Genomic DNA, 20,361 nt, shown 5'->3' with positions numbered 1-20,361 from the left:
TTAGTAGGAATATGTACTTCCTCATCTCTAAAATCACAAGATGACATTTTTCAAGACACTTCTAGGAATACAACATTCACACCCATAGAATATCACAATTTTATGTAAGAACTAAAAAGTTGTACAAGGACGTCTCTTGAATGCATATAAAAGATACTTTAGGAATAAGTCAACTCATCAAAAGCTGTCAAATGAACTAATTGAAAGAAAAATCTCCTACTCATGCACCAGTCATAAAGATCATATTCCAACCATTCATTTTCAAGCTAGGTGAAAATAATAACACAAAATGATGAGATTTCAAAAATAATTCCACAAGTCCTTGTGTATTCACCCGAGGAATATCACACAAGGATGTTAAATTTCAAATACACTCTCCCCCTCTTTAACATAATCATTTAGAATCTTTAGCTTTCATGCAAACAATTCTAGCCACTAATATTCCTACTAAGAAGAGTTAATGCAATGTCAAATAAACTATTTTGATTATAGCCACATTCATCTTTTAAAACTGAATTATAATTTTATGCAAATTGAGTTTGATTTCTATGGTACACATGACCCATAGCATTTGCATTGTTGTATCTAAGTTGTTGCCTTCCAGAAAAGGTGTTGAAATTATATTATTAACAATGACCTCTATAGATAAATGATCATTCTGAAGATGTTTGATGCAATCCATTCTACTTTCTTCCAACTTACAAGTTGTCATTAAGTGTGATGCTTTATTCAATATTATTTGGAAGTATAACTAGTTAAGTTGAATCACTAAAAGTTGTACTCAGTATATATTATTTTTGACAAAAGAATCAATTTAGGAATGAATTCAAACCTCAAAATTTACTGCTAGGCCCATTTCTAATGTGGCATATGCTAGAAGAACTAAATACCCAAACTAGGTTCTCATTCCATCAATTTCAGAATTTAAGATTCACTTCCTAAGTGGACACTATTTCTATATATTGATTGAATAGAGAAATCATTTTACACTGACATCTATGATAAGGGACCAATTAATTTATATTTGCAGTGATTTGCTGAATTATTCAATGATCTACTTGCATAACAAAGATTGAGGAATCAAGAACGACATTTGTGTATGGTAAGTTTCAAAGTCAATAGAACAGAGACAAACTCCCCTTCCCAATATTACACAACATCTCATCATAGTAAACACATTGAATACAATTTTACAAGTAATGAAATTGCACAATAAGTGAATAAGGATTGCAATGAAAAATTGAAAAATAAAAACATGTGTATTTTCTTTCAAATTTGAAAGACCTCTTGATACTCTTTTTCAAATATTTTCACCATTCAACCATTGCCAAAGCTCCCAAGGTAAGCCATATATAGTCCGACCTTCGATTTTGTTATTAAAAGGAAATGTGCAGATGCAATCAAGATGCCTTGCAAGTTTAAAAGGGCTTTTGTGTACCTTTTAGTTCCATACCCTTACCTTTAAATCATCATCTCTAGGCACAAACATTGGCTACGATTTATGAAAATGCACTCCTCAAACAGACCCATCATGCTCATGAAAACTGTTTATCAGAGTTCCAATTCGATAGTCCCATAACTCAATGACTCAGTTGTAAAGATTGGCAAGGATCCATGTCCTTTTCAAATGAAATCTTATCCCAAGTACCCTATTGCTCTTGCGATCAATGGTTGGACCCTTTACCCTATTGGCCTTAGATTCAAATTTGATCCCTTTTGCATGCACGCTAGTTGTTTTAAATAAACAAAGAAAAATAATGTACCAATGATGATATGAATTACATTTATTCGAGGAGTGTAATAGGGAAACTAATTTTAGTTAATTCTTTTCTTCTTCCAAACCCTAGTTATGAAATTTGTTTTCAAAGTTCAATCTCCTTCTGTTGGGGTTTCAATCTCTAGTTTTCACATATGTTTTCAAATCAAAACAATCAATCTTTCCAATGAGGGTTTCTAATTATTCTACCATATTTATTAAAATAAAATCAATATTTTTTTGGCAAATTTAATTATTTTTAATTCCAAAGTTAGACTTTTTAACGAAGTCTTTTAATTCAATCCTTTTATTTAATTAATTTAGTTAATTAAATAAAATATGGTAATGATTTCTTCCTAAAGTTTTCCATTTAAATTATTAATTTAATTAATTCCTTTGGCTTCACAAAGCAAACGATGCACTCAAAAGAAACTCGACAACTAGAAAAAACAAAAAAATATAACTAAAGGCTTAAGTCATTGAATTCACATCACCTTGACAAATTCAAAAGAGTGGAGAAATTAGATACTTGTTGTTTACGATAGGACAAACTGGTTCGAGGTTGGGATTTGGACTTAAAGGCTATCTCCCCTCTGTTACCATTGAGATATTGTGATAGGGCATGCTCACCTTAGCAATTCATGGAAGTTGATGTTTGGTACTTGCAACTTGCATAGAAGTCGAGCATGTACACACACACATAAGCAGGCAATGACGGGGAGTGGTACATCGTGTAGATCTCGACTAGCAGGTGACTATGACTCCCTCCCTCAACCACATGAGTCACAAAAAAAAAAAAGAAGTAAACTAAACATGCACACCATACACATGCAAGTATGGGGTAAGTATCCATAATCAATATAAAACATCATCATAGTCCTAATTGTGATCATTATATCAAAACATTTAAACATCATCACATGAGTAATCATAAATCATAGTAACACATAAAATATCCCAAGTAGGAAGTATCTCATCAAATATACAAGCAATCATGAAGATAACATCCACCAATCAGGTAACCAAGTACCACTACATCAAATAACATAGCAAGAAAATTGATCTAAAAGTGTTCGGCAAGATAACTAAAAGCAAAACAGGGTAGGCACTACACACTTCATACAAACTCTAGCATTGGTGCCCATGAAAAAATAACTCTTACATCTAGAATCTACACAGGAACTTTTTGGCCCAAATAAACAATCTTACATAAATTTTAGGTTTAACAAAATTGCCAACTCATTTGGAATTCGTTCTAAGAAATTGCATCAACCATTAAACCGAAGATGACAAAATGTCATTAGCTTGTCGAAAAGAATAATATAGTCCAATGAGATTACTAATATACAAGTTACACTGAATATTTTCAGATTTGTCTAATTCCCCAAGTTGTTGGGAATGAGTCTAGTCAAGTGTTTATGCTATGAAACACCTAATCTTATATGTGCATGTTTAAATTGAAGTATATCTTGCAACTTTAAAAACTTAAATTGTTAAGTTTTTTTAATTGCAAAATTTTGTTCCGCTTGTAACTAGGAAATCACAAGAACATTTTCAATGATGTTTGTGTTCCTTGGATTAGTGCTTTTGTAGATTTGAGTTCCTATTTGTCTAGGTACACCCAACATCCATAAGATCAATAGGGTTAGGGACTGTAAGTTCATTTGCAAGAATTAGAGTATTAAACTCTCTAGTCCCCAATTGGCTAGTTAGAGTTTGTCAAAAAAAGCCCACCATTATTTTGTTCAAATTTGTACTTCTACGATGAACAATCTCTACGTTGTTTATGCGTAAAGATACTAAAGGAAAAACTTTGACATACAACGTCTATTTTATTTCTATTTCTAAGACTTTTTAAAATATTATTATTATGATCAAATTGTCTATATTGCAACACAATCTTAAAGATATATTTTACCATGTTCGTTCATTTGTTGAGGTCACTTTCTAGATGCCTCGTACAACTTTGATTAATTCATTTAAAATACACCCATTCATTTATTTAAGATGCAACAACATTACAAGTAAAGATACAAAAATAAAATATAATGATAGTAAATAACCCTTCTCTCTATCATCTACCAAACTCCACAAAAATACTTTTATTTAATCAATCTCTCACAAAAAATAACTTTAAAATTTATATTAAAAATATTCTACGCTCTCCCCCTCCCCTCTCCCACTCTAATTTTCACCTCTACTTTTTGAAGCCGGCTACCCAGCCGACCCATTTCTTTCCCAACTCACCCCATCATCCATCATTGCATCATCCCCATCGCATTCAACTTGTTGTTTTTTGTGTTGAAAAACTGAAAGTAACTCGGTGTAAATATATTCCATATCTCCACAATTTAGTAAGTATTTTTGGCGCCAAATTTACCAATTGATCTTAATAAATTGGAACATAAGGTATTAAAATTTATCTTCTCAATGAAATTTTTGGAGTTGTGGATGTGAGTAGTAAGTTATTTTTTTAATTTAAATTTATTTATGTTAGATTTATATGTCCGTTATTCTCAAAATTTTGCATTTTTTTAAAATCATCAACGCTCTTACTTCTTCTAAATTATTTATTCAATTCTAAATTCATGATTGTAAGCTACGGGTGACTTATTTTGTTTTAAGCTTGAACTATTTTTCATTGATTTGTTTTTTAATTTTAAATAATGATTTTGGATTATTTTTAATTGTAATAAGAGTTAAATATATGTTTTCTGAAAAAAGATTTTTAATCAATGATAAATGTTCAGAGTTTTCATGTTAGATAGAAGAAATGAATTATTACATTTAAAAATGAATGACTATTTTTAAAAAAAGATTAAAATGAAATCTATTAAATTTCAGGGTTTTGGTTGATTCCTTGGTTGGAAGTTATTCAAGTAAAAGAGAAGGACAAGGTTGGAAGTTATTCAAGTAAAAGAGAGGACAAATCGGGTTGGTAAATTGTAATTTTTATTTTTATTTGTGTATGTTTGGTATTTTTTACAATTTCATATCAAAAGATACAAATACATTATGTATACAAATCTATATGTAAACTGAATTTGAAATGAAGTGTCTAAATTTGAGACCACCAATCATTAAATATTATAAGAATTAAATAAAATTTTGTTGAATAAGTGTAAAATCATTCATCTTTAATGATTTTTTTAATATTCTCTTATACATTAGAACTAGTTTTTTAACATTATTCTACTACATTCCTTGAGAATTTCATACAATTAATCTCTAAAAAAAATCATAGTTGATTGCAAAGTATATTGAACAATGTTGTCTCAAAAATTGGTTGAGATCTCAAATCATTACATATAAACCAAGCTTGAATGAAAAAAATTGTTACTAAAGAAATATTTCGTATAAATTTGTTAAATAATTCAATGCATACAACATGGTCCCATGTAGAAAGAGCTTAATTTTGTGTGGACATTAATTTATCTTGTGATGCATATAATTAGAATGGAAGGTAGGAGATAGTTTGTAAATCAAAAATTAAGAGAATGTTTCTATGTTATTTGAGAAATCCCACATGAATAGTATTAGTCTCATCATTCAAATTGAAATAAAGTATAAATTACATTACCTAAAAATTAAATAAAGCTATAACTAAGGTTTCACCTAATATTAGTCTTCTAAACAAAGCTAGAATAGTGAATGTTCTTAGTCTTCTATCACCTTCAAGTTATATTGTGTAAAAATTAAACAATGCTAAAAATAAGGTTTGACTTAAAATTCATAATTAAACATTTTCTATTTTTTGCATTTAATATATATATTTTTTCCATCTTTCATTTTCACATGGCTAAGGATTTTTAAGGTTATTGGAAGACATGTCTAAAATATTTCTATTAATTAAAAATAATCATCATAATTTCTTTCATAAAGCACTACTACTGTCCAATCATATATAAAAGCCTTGCTTTGAAATTTAGTCATTTTTCCAAAATCAAATTATCCTAAAATAAATCCTCTTTCTAAGTCATTACTATAGTCAACTCATTATAGTCCACCTTGAATTATCTTTTATCACATCACACGCAATAAAAGATATCGAACAATATACCATACATTTACTTATGATATATATATATATATATATATATATATAACTTTGAACCTTTGGATCTGTCCTTTTATATTGTTAAGATATTTTATTATATCTCTATAATTTGTATACTGTTAAATTGGTTCTAATTTTGAAGTCAAAAGTAAGCGTTAACACTAAGGCAAAGAGAATTATACTATTGAGTGATTAGAAAACTAATATAATTATTTCTACATTTTGAAAATGGTAGTCACTAATTATTTTAATATTACTCATAATGGGTAAAAAACAAAAATGGGAATCACTCATTGAACTCAAGATATTCCAAACCAAGGAAATCATTTCTCAAGTGATAATCTTGAATGGACACCTATTGGAAATGGTGGTGACATGGACTTATGTGTTGCAATCCCTCTTGAAAGGTTCCCTCACTTTGTCAAAGGGGAAGGTTTGTTGGATAGTACAAAGACACACTTTGTATGTAAGAAGCATAAAGAGCCCATCTCAAAACCTACCAACCACACTACAAAGACATATTCAAGGTTTGCCTATATTTAATAGAGTATTTAAATGTCATATTTATTAATACATTTTTATCAAGTCAATTAATTTTTTTTCATGCATACATAGTTATTGGTGTGTTTATGGCCCTAAGGACAATAGAGGAAAACCTTAAAACCTTGAAAGGCAAAAAAGATTTACCCAAAAAAGGAGTTATCAAGCTCATTTTCTAGTTAGGGTTATGTATGGTAGACCACATGTTGCTATAATTACATATAATGAGTTTACCCATTACGAAACTAATGGTGAGTTTTTTCATGGAAAGGATGACCCTGTTGGTGATCCAAGGAGCAGTTTTGCACCAAGATTATCAAATGTATGCAAATCTTACATTGAATCTTTATTACTAATGGGTTTTAGAATTGACACAATATGTGAGCAACACTACTTAGATCGTAGTCTAACTAAGTCGATGAATAAAAGGGATACATGTTTATTAAGAAAAGATGTATTGAATGCATGGAAGATAGTGCGATCCCTTTGATCTCAGAAAGATGAAGATGATGCCAAAAGTGTAAGCTTATGGCACGCAAAGGATACTTACAATTTTTTCTACTATAAGAGGCCAAACAACATGAAAGATGTTCCATTTGTTATAGGGATCCAGACATCATGGATGCATGAAAGGATGGTAAAACATTCACATAACTTGCTCATTGCGATGGATTCCACATTCTCTGCGAATAAATATGGGATAAGTAAAATTTTTGATACCCATATCTATGGATCTTAAATTTATCATTAATAGTTTTAATCTATAAACTTATATAGATATTTTATTTATTGATATAGTGTAATCATGTATAGTTTGAGTTATATACTTTACTTGTATTCGATGAGAAAGAGGCTGGCGTTCCTGTTGCATGGGAAATATCCTCGAGAAATAAAGTTGAGGATATAAATGAATGGCTAAGTGAGGTTTATAAAAGAGGCAAAGAGTCCAAAGAAGACTCGCATGTTAATGCATTCATGACAGATGATGCTAGTGCTGAGATTGAGGCAGTCAGGTTTTTATTTCTTGATATTTAGTTTATAAAATTTTATTTTTGATTTAGTTTGAATAAGTATAAAAGTTAATTTTGTTTGAATACTACTTATGAACTACTATAATTGAACTTGTAGGCTATCCTTCAATTGTCGAATACTTTTATGTATTTGGCATGTGTGTAGGACGTGGTTGAAAAATGTGTATAGGTAAGTGAATTTTAAATTGGAATTAATCAATATTATAGACCTTGGAACATCATATCTTGATATTTTACGTTATAATTTAGGCATGTGAGAAATAAGGAGATTGGAACAAAAATATTCAATAGATTGGGTCAGATTATGTATGCAATGAGTGATGATAAAGATATTATTACCCACCTAATAAAGAATTTCATGGAGGAATTCAAAGAGCAAAAGACTTTCATTGATTACTTTCAAAAAACGTGGTGTCATCATAAGAGTCGTATTGGTAAGATCATGGGATTATTCATTACATTTATATGCATTTACATAATGTTAGCTATTTCTATGTGACCTCGTTATTTTTTTTGTAGAAATGTGGGCCAAGAATTTTCAAAACTTTTCTCATTAAAATCAAGAGATCAATGCTTCAATAGAATCATACAATTCTCACATCAAGAGTCACTATTTATGTGATCATTCTAAGAATTGCACAAGGAGAATGGAGTGGCTCATCCATGTACTTCTTCATAGGGTAGAGCCATTCTATAAAAATAAAAGATTTTTGCAATTATCTGGGTTTGTAACAAACTTTAAAAAAGAATGATACTATTAAAACTGCACTAGAAAGATAAAAAACAATACCAGATATAGATTGCTATCCTAATGGTCACCTCCATAATGTGTATAAAATAAGAAGCCAAACAATTCCAACAAAATGGTATGTTGTCGGAAAATGTGGACCTGATTTGCATGTATGCGATTGTCACTGGGCAAAACAAGGGAACACATGCAAACATGTGTTGAAGATTTTAGATCTTCTAAAGAGAAACAAAACAAAAGAGAAATATCAAGTTATAGGTATGTTTTATTTCACGCATGTTTATTTTTTAAATATTTAACTATTCCAATTATTAGTGTCAAATGTAACTAGTTTAATGTTATTGAGTTACAAACAGTGTTGGTTTGTTGCCAAATTGTGACCACAATGATAGAGGGAGTCTTAATCATGAAAAAATCACTATTGGTAATCTCTACAACATCTTTACAGTTAAACATTAGCTCATTTTATGATTCCCAAGACTCATTGTTTCTTATTTCAAATATATATAGATAGTTGTGTTCAATTCAAAGATTGTGATTCTCTTGGACTTATCATTGGTGAAGACCCAAAAATCGATAAATTTCTATATCATAATTTTAAAATAGAGTGTTTATTCCTTTAAGTATTTTTTGACTTACTCGTATTTGTTTCTAATACAAATAACATATTTGATGCTTCAAATGAAGACTTTGAAAATTCCATTGATTATGTGAGTTCATTGTTGCAAAATTTACCAACTAAAGTGGATGAGAAAAAACATCTTAGTGAATGTATTAAGAGATTTAGAAAATATGTTGAGACATCTCTCACTTCCTCTTCCAAATTTCAAGCAATACCTGGGTTAGAAAACATTCCTATGAGACGAATATCACCATGGTTCAATCCAAGCAAAATACACAAATGTCATTCTACTCAACCAAGGCGTAATACCATTTCTCAAAACCTAAGTATAAGAGTTGAGCAAGAAACCTTACAATTCCCCTCTAGAGGATGTAGAAAGAAAAATAAAAAGAAGAGCATTAATCACTTAAGTATAGCAATACAAAAAGAAACTCTTAGAATTAGGGGACAAGAAGGTGAGTACATTCATTCAAGAATATTTTGTTAATTTATAGAAGTATGATTTCTTTTATCATTACATATATTAATTATATGTTGAATTATAGATTTGTATGCTCAAGAACGTACTCCACAGCATCAGTTACCTTTTCCAATTGATCTAAACCAAACAATAGCAAGTGAAACACACCTCATAGATGGTAACTTTTAACTATTATAATTCTTTATCTATTTATTGATATAATATTACTTAATCATGTATCTAACATATTTTTTATAATATTCAAACAAATTAGATATAATTTGTGGAGATGAAGCATCAATGGTGAATTTTACCCCTGAGAAAACATTTCAACAATCCATTTCACGTAATGGGCATTGTAAATATTTATATACTAGTTACATTATACATTTTTACACTTGAAAATGTTATCTAGGTTGATCATAATTGAATGTGAATTTTATTTCAGTTTTCAATGTTCAAAATGAAAATGGACATATCTTACCCTTTTGTATATATCCCAAACAAACATCAACAACAATGGATGGAATGCAAATTGGATATGGTATGAAAATTATTAAATGGATTTTATTTTGATCTTTAATTTTTATTTGGTTCATTAAGTTTAAGTTTTAAATGTGTGTTTTATTATAGATTTAAATGATAAAGTAGAAGAGCATATGTTTCCATATTCTGTTGATCTCAACCATACACCAATTGATGATGCTATGCAAATGGGAGAAGGTAAGAAAATCATGAAGTAAGATTTAGTCAATTTTGAGTATTCAATTTGTATTGTGGTTTTATCTAAGTTGATTTGTGAAATGTACATGTTTTCGTAGTGTTAATCGATCAAAAAAATAGTCAGCAACTATATTTGGATCTTAATCAAGAAACATCAACAACAGTAAATGCAATAGGAACTAGAGATGGTGAGAACATTATGATATTCAAAATTAATCAATTTTGAATCTTTCTTTTGTAAATTAGTTTTATAACTAGCTCATGTCTTTATAGGTATGGATGATACTATAATGGAGGGTCATGGTCAATATCTTTTTGGATAATCATTTTTCTGAATTAGTGTAATAAGAGTTATCTAATGACTATTTTAACTCTATTTAGAATTTGACTCTTGGAGATAATACCTTGTCAATGAATATAAATATTTTATATACTTTTAAGTGGGACAAGTATTGAATCTTTTGAAAATCAACTAACTTTCTTAGGAGATTTTAACCATTTTATCTAGAGAAAGAAAAATTAATGTATAAGGGTAAAATAAATTTACAATATACTAAATTGTATATTAAATTCTTAGTGAAATAATTTATTATAATAGTTCTATAAATTGAATTCGACTTAATTACATCAATAAAATAATGTTCTAAATTACCATATTAACATAAACATCTTTTGATTTGTTATATGTTAAAACATGATAAGCATAATGTTCAAAAATATATATTTATTTATTATCTTATTTATAAAAAATTATATAATTTTTTTAAAAACAAACTAAAAATATAATGTATAATATCTTTTTTTTTTCATTTACCAATATTTTTTTAATTTTTTCTATTTATTTGAGCTAAAATTGTTTTTTTTAATTTTTAAAGAGGGGTAAAAACTTTATTAAAGATCAAAAAGCACCATTATTACAAAGAAAGCAAGGACCTAAGGTCCCAAGAAAGCCCAAACACCTCCCCACATAGAAAAAAGACAACCCTCACCATCATCTGTCACCATTCTCAACCCCATCCACATCTAGAATATTCATTAAGTCTTGACGGCACTCCCAAGGGACTAACTCCCACTCCTCAATTCTCCATCCATCTGCATGCTCAGAAGCCCACTTCACCAAATAGTCAACAACCCTATTCCACTCCTTGGAATATAGACAAAATTCACCATTTCCATCAAATAGCTAATTCGTAAAATTTGCTACACAATCCTAGCCAACTACCAGCTAACATCAGCCACTTTCTATTAAATAAGCAAGTTTATCAAGACCTAGGAATCAGATTCACAAACTATCCTTCTCCACCCTAGAGCATGAGCTCTCTCAAGAGCAACAAGAATAGCTAGGCCTTCCACCAAGTTGATGGTCAGTATCCCTTCATAGATCGAAAAGATAAAGATCAAAGAGCCTCGAGAATCTCTACCAATCTCGCTAATACTAGTTGGACCCAGACTACCCCTTGAAGATCCATCAGTATTGATCTTCAAACTCCAAAGGGGGGAACCTGCCATTTGCCAACCTTGTCAATTTTTTGCTTGTCACGATGTCTTCTCTTAGTCCTGGTCAAGGCCATAGAAGACCCCAGAATCCCCAATCTTTCAACCAACTTTGTATCTCTCTTCTCCAAAGGGAATTCCACTTCACACTTAGCCACAAATGTCTCTTGAACCATGCCCAATATCCTTTGCCAAATTTGTTGCACTAGGCTCTACTACCCACGAAATATTCTCTGATTGCACTCCAACCAAATCTGCCACAATAAGAAGATAGGCCCCACAAACCATACCTCCTAGAGAAAAGGAGCCACAGAAGAGGGTCAACCCATTCTGTGGAAAAACTCAATCAAGGAAGAAGCATTAACACAAGGAGTAGTCCAAACACCCCACCAAAAGTGCCAAAGCTACATGGCAAAAGAGCAACGAAAGAACGGGTGGGTTGAATCCTCCTCATTAGCCCCACACATAACACAAATAGAAGGACCAAGAAATACTCTCTTCCGAATATTATCCCAAGTCAAACACCTATTCCAAGCTAACATCCAAACAAAATTATTACATTTTGGCCAAGAAAGTTTGTTCCAAACCTTTTTCCACCACTACATTTCAGGCCCAACCAACTTATGAGACATCAACCTGCTATAATCAGAAGCAACAATATAGATCCCCTTAGGATTGGGAGACCAAGCAAGCATGTCATCTTCCCGGAGAGGGCAACATCTTTGATTGTAGAGGATATTATGCAGCACATCACACTCCTCCTGTAACCCAATAATCGACCATTCATCTGGGGACTTCCATTTTGCCATCTCCATCTGACCACAAAAGAAGGACTTAAAGTCCCTCACTCATGACCAACCAACCTCCTGAAACCACTGACAAAGAATCCCCAGATTGGGGAACTCAGAAGTGATGGGAAGATAACCATCCCAAGAATCCGACCAGAACTGGGCCTCCTCCCCTCTCTTGCAAATCCAAAATAATCTATCCTTAATAAGCATGGCCCCTTTCTTAAGGGTGTCCCAAATCATAGATCCCTATCCCACAAGGGGGTACCGAGAGATATCGATAGGGGGACATTCTCAGGAGATACTTTTGAGAAAGAATCTTGGCCTAGCTCTTATCCTACTCATTACACCACCACCAATACAATTTAGCAGCCAAAGCTTCCCTAGTTAAAGTTGTCTGCCTCAAGCCTAATCCACCATATTGTTTCGGGCTACACACCACTTCCCACCTAACCGAATTCCATTTGGAGGACTCCAGGCATCCAGCCCATAAAAATTGGCGCACCACAAAATCAAGATCCTTTAGAAAGCCCATAGGAGCAACCTGGAGCATACCTCTATAAATGGGTAGAGCTTGCACAACAGATTTAATCAACTGGACATGACCAATAAAGGATAGCTAGTGGTGAGTCCAATGATTAACTTTCACCTGAAATTTATCCAAAATAATAAGCCAAGACTCTTTGGGTAGTCTACTCACTAAGATGGGAATACCAAGATACACCAATGGAAGACTCTCAATCTGAAATCTCAATGTTTGAGCAATCCTTTATTGGATAGGGCCCAAAGTGTTGAAGAAGAAGATAGAAGACTTTCCCTCATTAATCTGTTGATCGGAGGTAACCAAGTACACATCCAAGACCCTTCAAAGATTAGAGGCCTCCCTCATAGTGGCCATCCCCATCAAAGTAGTATCATCCACAAATTGCAGGTGAGTTTACAGAGGTAAGGCACCACCCCACTTCCAACCTTGAATAAGACCTAATTCCACATTTGTTTAGTCCATCTCCCCAAACCTTCAACCAAGAGAATGAACAAATAAGGAGAGAGAGGGTCTCCCTGACAAAGTCCCCTTGAAGCCCCAAAAAGCTCAGAATGACTCCCATTGATAAGCATTAAGAAAGATACAGAGGTAACACAACTCCTAACCCATTGAATCCAATCTTCTGCAAAGCCAAATCACTAAGAACCCACCAAAGGAAGGACCACCTAACTCTATCATAGGCCTTAGCCATGCCCAGTTTGATAAACATCATTTTTTCTTTTCACCTGGCCATAGAGTGAATTACTTCAGTTGCAATGAAAATCCCATCCAAAATTTTCCTACCAGTAATAAAACCACTTTTCTCTTCGAAGATCAAATCCACAATCCCCTTCTTCAACCTGTCAGTCATAAGTTTAGAAATAATTTTGTAGATAACATTGCATAAAGAGATGTGCCGAAATTGGCTCAACCTGTCTGCCCCCTCCATTTTGGGGATAAGAGCAAGAAAAGTAGCATTAAGAGCCCTTAACATCTGCTTATTGTGTTGAGACTCATGAACCATTGCCAAGAGGTCAAATTTGATGATTTCCCAAAATTCTTGAAAAAACTGAATCAGGAAACCATTTGGACCTGGTGCTTTCCCCTTCTTCATATTAAACACAATCCCTTCAAGCTCTTCTAGCAAGATATCCCTCATGAGCTACTGATTCATATTATCAGAGACAAGAGAAGGGATACAAGAAAGAATTTTCTCCTCCTTAGGAGACCCCCCTTGCGAGTCCTCTCAAAAGAGAGACTCAAAATACTACACTGCCTCACTAGAGATTTTCAGGAAGGAAGAAAGACGGTCACCCCTGTCATTAACCAATCTAGTAATAGAATTTCCCTAGTGCCTAGCTTTCATAGAGTTGAAGAAAAAAGTAGTGTTTTTGTCCCCTTCCTATAGCCACTCAATCTAAGCCTTTTGTTTCTAGTACAATTCCTCCCGCAATTCCCATTCTTCTAGCAACTTCACAGCCCGAGCCTCATCCTGAAGCAGATCAGCTGTGAGCCCCTCCTCCCTAATTCTCCTTATAATGTCATCCAGATCTGCTTGGGCCAACACCTTTGCCTGGAAAATATTCCCAAAATACAGATAGTTCCACCGTTTAAGCTCAAATTTAACATATTGAAGGAGTTTAGCAAAGACATACATTGATGTACTATATGCTAGTCTCCCCCTCCTCCACCAGTCAGAAATCAAATAATTTAGCGATGGATCCTGTAACCACATGAGTTGGAACTTAAAAGAAGGCTTACGAAGTGCTTGAGTTGATTCCATAGTCAGCTTAATAGGCCAATGGTCCAATCCTCTCCAATCCATGATCTCAAAGCAAGAAGACCACATCCCTCCAACCCAGTAACAAGAAACCAAAAACTGATCTAACCTTTCTGCAATCCAAGATTCACCAACCTGACAATTGTTCCAAGTAAACCGACCATTGTAAGGTTTGATATCAACAAGATTCAAGGTATTGATATTGTCTCTAAGTAGCAATGCAGAGGGCTCCAACCTTCTAGTACCACCACACTTCTTAGCCAACTCACAAATAGCATTGAAATCCCTAGCCATAATCCAGGGATGGAAAGGCCTCATACTACGAACCAATCTAATGTGAGACCACAAACCTTGTTCACCCTGGAGATCAGTAGGAGCATTAATATTGGAAAATAATATGACTTCCCCTGTTTCCAGGCTAGTAGCAATCATAGACATAGAGGACCTAGAGGAAATCCACCAAAGGGGTTGGATTCTTCTAGGATTCCATAAACAAACCAGACCCCCTAAAGCTCCATGAGCTCCAATGCTTTGACTCTCCCCATTTCACCACCAACTTAGGCGTCAAAACTTGCATATTCTCAATAGATAACTTAGTTTCCTGCAAAAAAATGACATCAAGACCTTGCCTTTTGATTAACTCATGAACCACTTTTTGTCTAGGGCCACTATTCAAGCCCCTAACATTCCATGACAGAACAATCATTTCAAGGGGCTTGAAAAAATAGAATCCAAAGGCTTAACAACCCCTAACTCTACCAAATTCTCACCATCAAGTTTAATCTTTTCCATATCCTTTTTTCTGCTAGGTTTAACAAATTTCTCTGCCCCACCCTTCTTAATGTCTTTCTGCAAAATGCCCAATTTAGGCAGAGGCTTAAGCTTCACTGCCAAGTCTAAGCCATTCCCCCCCCCCCATAGATAAAGAATCCACTCCTACTATAGTAACAATGGCCAAGGGTTCTTGTATCTTAGGGACTCCCCTTTGCTGATCTATTTCCAAGTGTCGACAGTGCTCCCCCTATGGGTCAATAGAAGCCTCAAGAACAGGATCCTCCTGAACTATATCCGCGAGTCCCTAATCTAAGTTGATCAAACCCGAGTTCACTTCTTGTTGGTTGAGCTCATCCAAAACCTCAAACTTGTTGAAAGTACCATCATCATGCTTTTTATTAAAGGGCCTCTTTTGACCCCTATTCTGATTTCAAGACTTGACCGACACAAAACCATCAGAAGTCCCAACCTCTTCGGAAGAAATACTCTTTCCCTTATATGTTATAGGAAGATTACTCATAGGTTGTGAAGGCTGGGTCTCCCTAGTCTTAAATCTTGGGCACCTCCACTGCAAATGGCCGTATTCTCGGCAGAGCCGACATCAAAAAGGGAGGGTTTCATAGACTAATTGTTGCACCCAAGAATAAGAACCCACACACATTTCTATTGCATCTGGTAAAGGCCTACTAAGATCAATTTCAACACAAATGTGTGCAAAAGTCATTACCTTTTTGCCCAAGGTCTGTAATGACGTTCCTATAGAGTTACCAAGCACCGAGGCCAAAAGATGCAACACATCCTCTCGACAACACTCCACCGATAGATGTGGTAAACGAACTCGCACTAGGACACGGTTTGGAAGTTCCTCTATAGGGTTGACTCTAGCATGCCATGGCTTGATAAACAACCCTACCTTATTATAAAAATAAGGCCCTCCCTCAAATATCCAATTGTGATCATTAATGGAATCAAAGGTAACCATGAAATAATTGTTTGCCAATAACATAATCTCCATTTCCCCTTCTGGCTCCCAAGTCTTCTGAGCCCAAACCTCCAAAAATTGTAATAATACCCTCATCCCCAAAAACTTGTAGTATAATGAGTGATGCAAAAAATACTCAACATCTTCAGCAATCATCGCAACTGGGATAACCACTTTTGGCCTCTCCTTGCACCTCTTGAGACATCCATTAGTCTTCATAACCCTTGATCCATTAGATGGCCCCAAATCAACATTCCCATAATTCTACGCAAACAAATTATTATCAAAGGTCTTCATCCCTTGATATGAAGACTTCGAGCCTATTGTTGCTCGAAAATCCAAGTGAGAGCTCCTCACCATCCTCTCATCCTTAGAGTCTACCATTATGCCAGGGCAACAAACCCACACCAAGACGATGAAGAGGCAATCCACCCCTCCCCCTAAGTCAAAGTCTAGCAAACTCCACCAACAATCCTTCCTTCCCACTCAATTCAGAAAACAAGAGGCAGCGGGTCAATAGACCACCAGTGGTAGAGACCCCCCTCCCCTCGTACGCAACAACATATCGCACTAGGTGTAAGCTATAGCCCGTGCACCCACAAAAACTCGCCTTCCCACCGCTTGGCCTGACCCAAAACATAGGAAGATGAGCCGCTCGATGCCCGACCTTGCAAACACCAAGAACCCACCCGCACAGCATAGAGAAATAGAGAGTAGATGAAGCTAGGGCACAGATGCCCTAGCTCAGAACATAGAGCACCACCAACGCCATCTCACTTTTCCCACATCACTCAAATTGTTCATGAATATCATTGAATAGTTAAATTTCCAAGCACCTTTCTTATATTTGATTTATTTTTATTGGTTAGAGTAAATCTTATTGTTAACATTATGAATAACACTGTTATTATTTTTATTAAATTTTTATAAATAAATGAATAAAATAAATTAATTTTATATTGGTCATTAATATTTAATTTTATTCTCTTAATTTAATTTGGTCATTCTATTTAATATTTGATTTAAATCCTTAGCCTAAAATAACTTTATTATTATCTCTTGATTTAATTTCGAGGATTGTAATCTTTATTTTTAATTTATCATATAGTGTTTCAATTCATTAAAATTCAATTCACAAAAATGATACCAAGTTTACCATGAGTTGAGTTCGAGCAGACTGAATAGTAAGCAGGACAAAAAATAACAAGTTGAATGTAATGGGGGATGGCATATGGAAATGTTATGATGGATGATGGGGTGCGTTGGGAAAGAAATGGGTCGGCTGGGTAGCCAGCTCTCTACTTTTCTCTCCTTTAAGCTAAGCATGCTAATGAACTTCACCTTAGGGCCTGTTTGGTTGCTAGAATAGGAAAAATGGAATTAGAACTAGTAATTTGAATAGGAATTGAAAATTGGAGTGGGTATTGAAATTACTATTCCAAACTCGTTTGGTTCGACAAAATTAAAATCAAAATTCAAACCACAAACTTGCAGACAATGTGAAACTGTACTTGCAGACAATGTGTTCACCTGCTTTGCTTACAATTATTTGTTTGAGAAGCATTCTTATGCCAAGTTTAAAGTCTGGTGAGTTTCAACAAGACGCCTGGAATTCATTTGCAAGGGGACAATGAGATATCCACGTGAGGAAATTTGAGAGGCTCTAAATAACCCTCTTTGGCGTTTGCTTTGAATAATGAATCTTGCCAGGCTTGTGAGATTGTTTTATCGACTGTTTCAAGGAATTTCAATGTGTTTTGTGTTTATTTGGACATGCAAAACTTACAACAAATTGAAGATGGTGTTAACTGTAGCATTTGAAAGGGTTTTGTTGTCTCTATTGTAATTTGAGTGTCGAGATCTGTTATGAAATCCCGCAGCCAATGGCGTCTCCTCTAGTGAATTCTGCTTCTCCATATAGAAAATTAAAAACTTTTCCCCCAAACAAGCGGCGTCCTCTGATGCTGCAAATGGCCGGACCTGATCGATTATAAACTTTGGATTAATCAAATTGGGAATGGAAATGGCCCATTCCAATTACAAGTATTTTTTGGAATGGACAAAAGCTCATTTTGGGGCTAAAATAGGAATACAAAATCCTATTCTCCATTCCTATTCCACGCACCAAACAAAGAATACAAATTATATTCTATTTTCCTATTCCTATTCGGATTGTATTAACCAAACAAGCCCTTATTAGCTAATCGGAAATTAGATAACAACAATTCCAATTAGGAACAAGAGACGCAATGCATCATAGTTCCTGCCTAATACATAATGGTTGTAGAGGTGTAGATGAGTGAGAATAAGGTCAAATAGTTCTAAATTAACATTGTGAATGCAAGATTTTTGCCTAGAAATGCACTTGTGATCTGATAAGATGGCTTATATTTTGTTGTTAAATTCTCGTCCTAGAAATATAGTTGTGATCTAAAAGGATGGCTCATATTTTGTTGTTAAGTTTTCGTGTTATATTATTATATTTTTGGGCATTTAAGCCCAATAATAAGAGGCCAACGTCCCTAACTATGTATTATTCTCATCTTGATTATCAAATGGAAGTCACACTATTTTTAATCATTAGATAGAGATAAATAGCAATATAGAACAGTAACAACATAAACATATATGCAGAGCAAAAAATGATAGATAATATATAGGAGGAAGAGGAATAGAGATATAATAGTAAGAGCGATACCAACATAAGTTGTGTGTGTGTGTGTGTGTGTGTGTGTGAGAGAGAGAGAGAGAGAGAGAGAGAGAGAGAGAGAGAGAGAGAGAGAGAGAGATAATTAATTTTCTTAATAATAAAAAAGTCAAAATAAAATCATGGTTATAATGAAAAATTAAAATATATTGTATTTTAATAAATGAAAATAAGAATTTAATTTTTATATTAAAACTCACATTTGTATAAGAAAAAATGAAATGTATTGAAATATAAAAATATTTTATAAATAAAACTAATTGTTTAATTTTACACAACTAGAAAATGTTTACTATTTAATGTTTTGTATTTCTAATTTTTTCATAAAATTAAATAATTTTTAATTATGAAATAATATCTATATAATTTAATATGTACATTTGTAAATAATAAATAGATGTAACACATAAATTTGATTTTGATGTTGATGAATAAATATGATGTAATAAATAAGAAATAGAATATAATATTTAATTTTAATACATAGTTTATAAAAAATTAATAATAATTTACATATCTGTTAGAATTGAATTTTTTTGGCAGTTATTTCCTTTAGTATGTTTTTTTAATTGTAAAATACAATTATTAATTTAATATTAAAAAATATATTTAAGATTTGAATATATTTAAACTGAATGATAAATTGTTTAAATATAAAATATTATTAATAATAAATGATATAATTTACAAATTGTAACATTTATCAATTATACATATTACAAACACTATTTTAAAATATAATTAAAAAATAATATTGTTTAATTTATTTTTACAAAAGTAAAATAATAGTAATAATACTCAAGGTATAGCCTTGTCTACCAAATGGATTTTTCAGGCCATGGAGGGTGATGCTCCTTGGAAAGTGCTGGTTAGAAGTAATATTGAGAGGGGCGTTCCGAGGAAAGCTAAATCTTGGACTAGCCTCCCCTTTTGTGATCTCATTCTTGGCAACTTTAGTGTTATGGTTCAAGGCTTTGCAGTTTTTAGGTCTATTTGGAAGGCCTGGGATCATGTGAGACAATTCATCACTAACAAGGAGTTTCATTCTAATGCTCAACTCCATGGTGAAAGATCCATCTGGTGGAATCTTCACCTAAATGGTAAACCTTTGGCCCTTACCCAAGGGTGCTCTGCTAGACTGTGGTCAAAGAATGGCATTAAACTGTTTATGGACCTTTTTGACAGTGATAGAATTATGACATGGGATGAGCTTAAGGACAAATTTGACATCCCTGATTCTCATAGAAGAACTTATAACATGATTGTGCAAGCTATTGTCGATATTCCTTTTGTTTGTCATGCTGACTCTCACAGATACCTTAAGTGTAAATGGCCTGATGGTATAGTTACCACTCTTCTTAAGGCCAAAAATATTT

This window comes from Cupressus sempervirens, chromosome 3 (genome assembly GCF_028749045.1).
Source record: "Cupressus sempervirens isolate cs-2001-9-10 chromosome 3, ASM2874904v1, whole genome shotgun sequence".
NCBI classification, from domain to species: Eukaryota; Viridiplantae; Streptophyta; class Pinopsida; order Cupressales; family Cupressaceae; genus Cupressus; species Cupressus sempervirens.
This window is presented reverse-complemented; position numbering follows the sequence as displayed.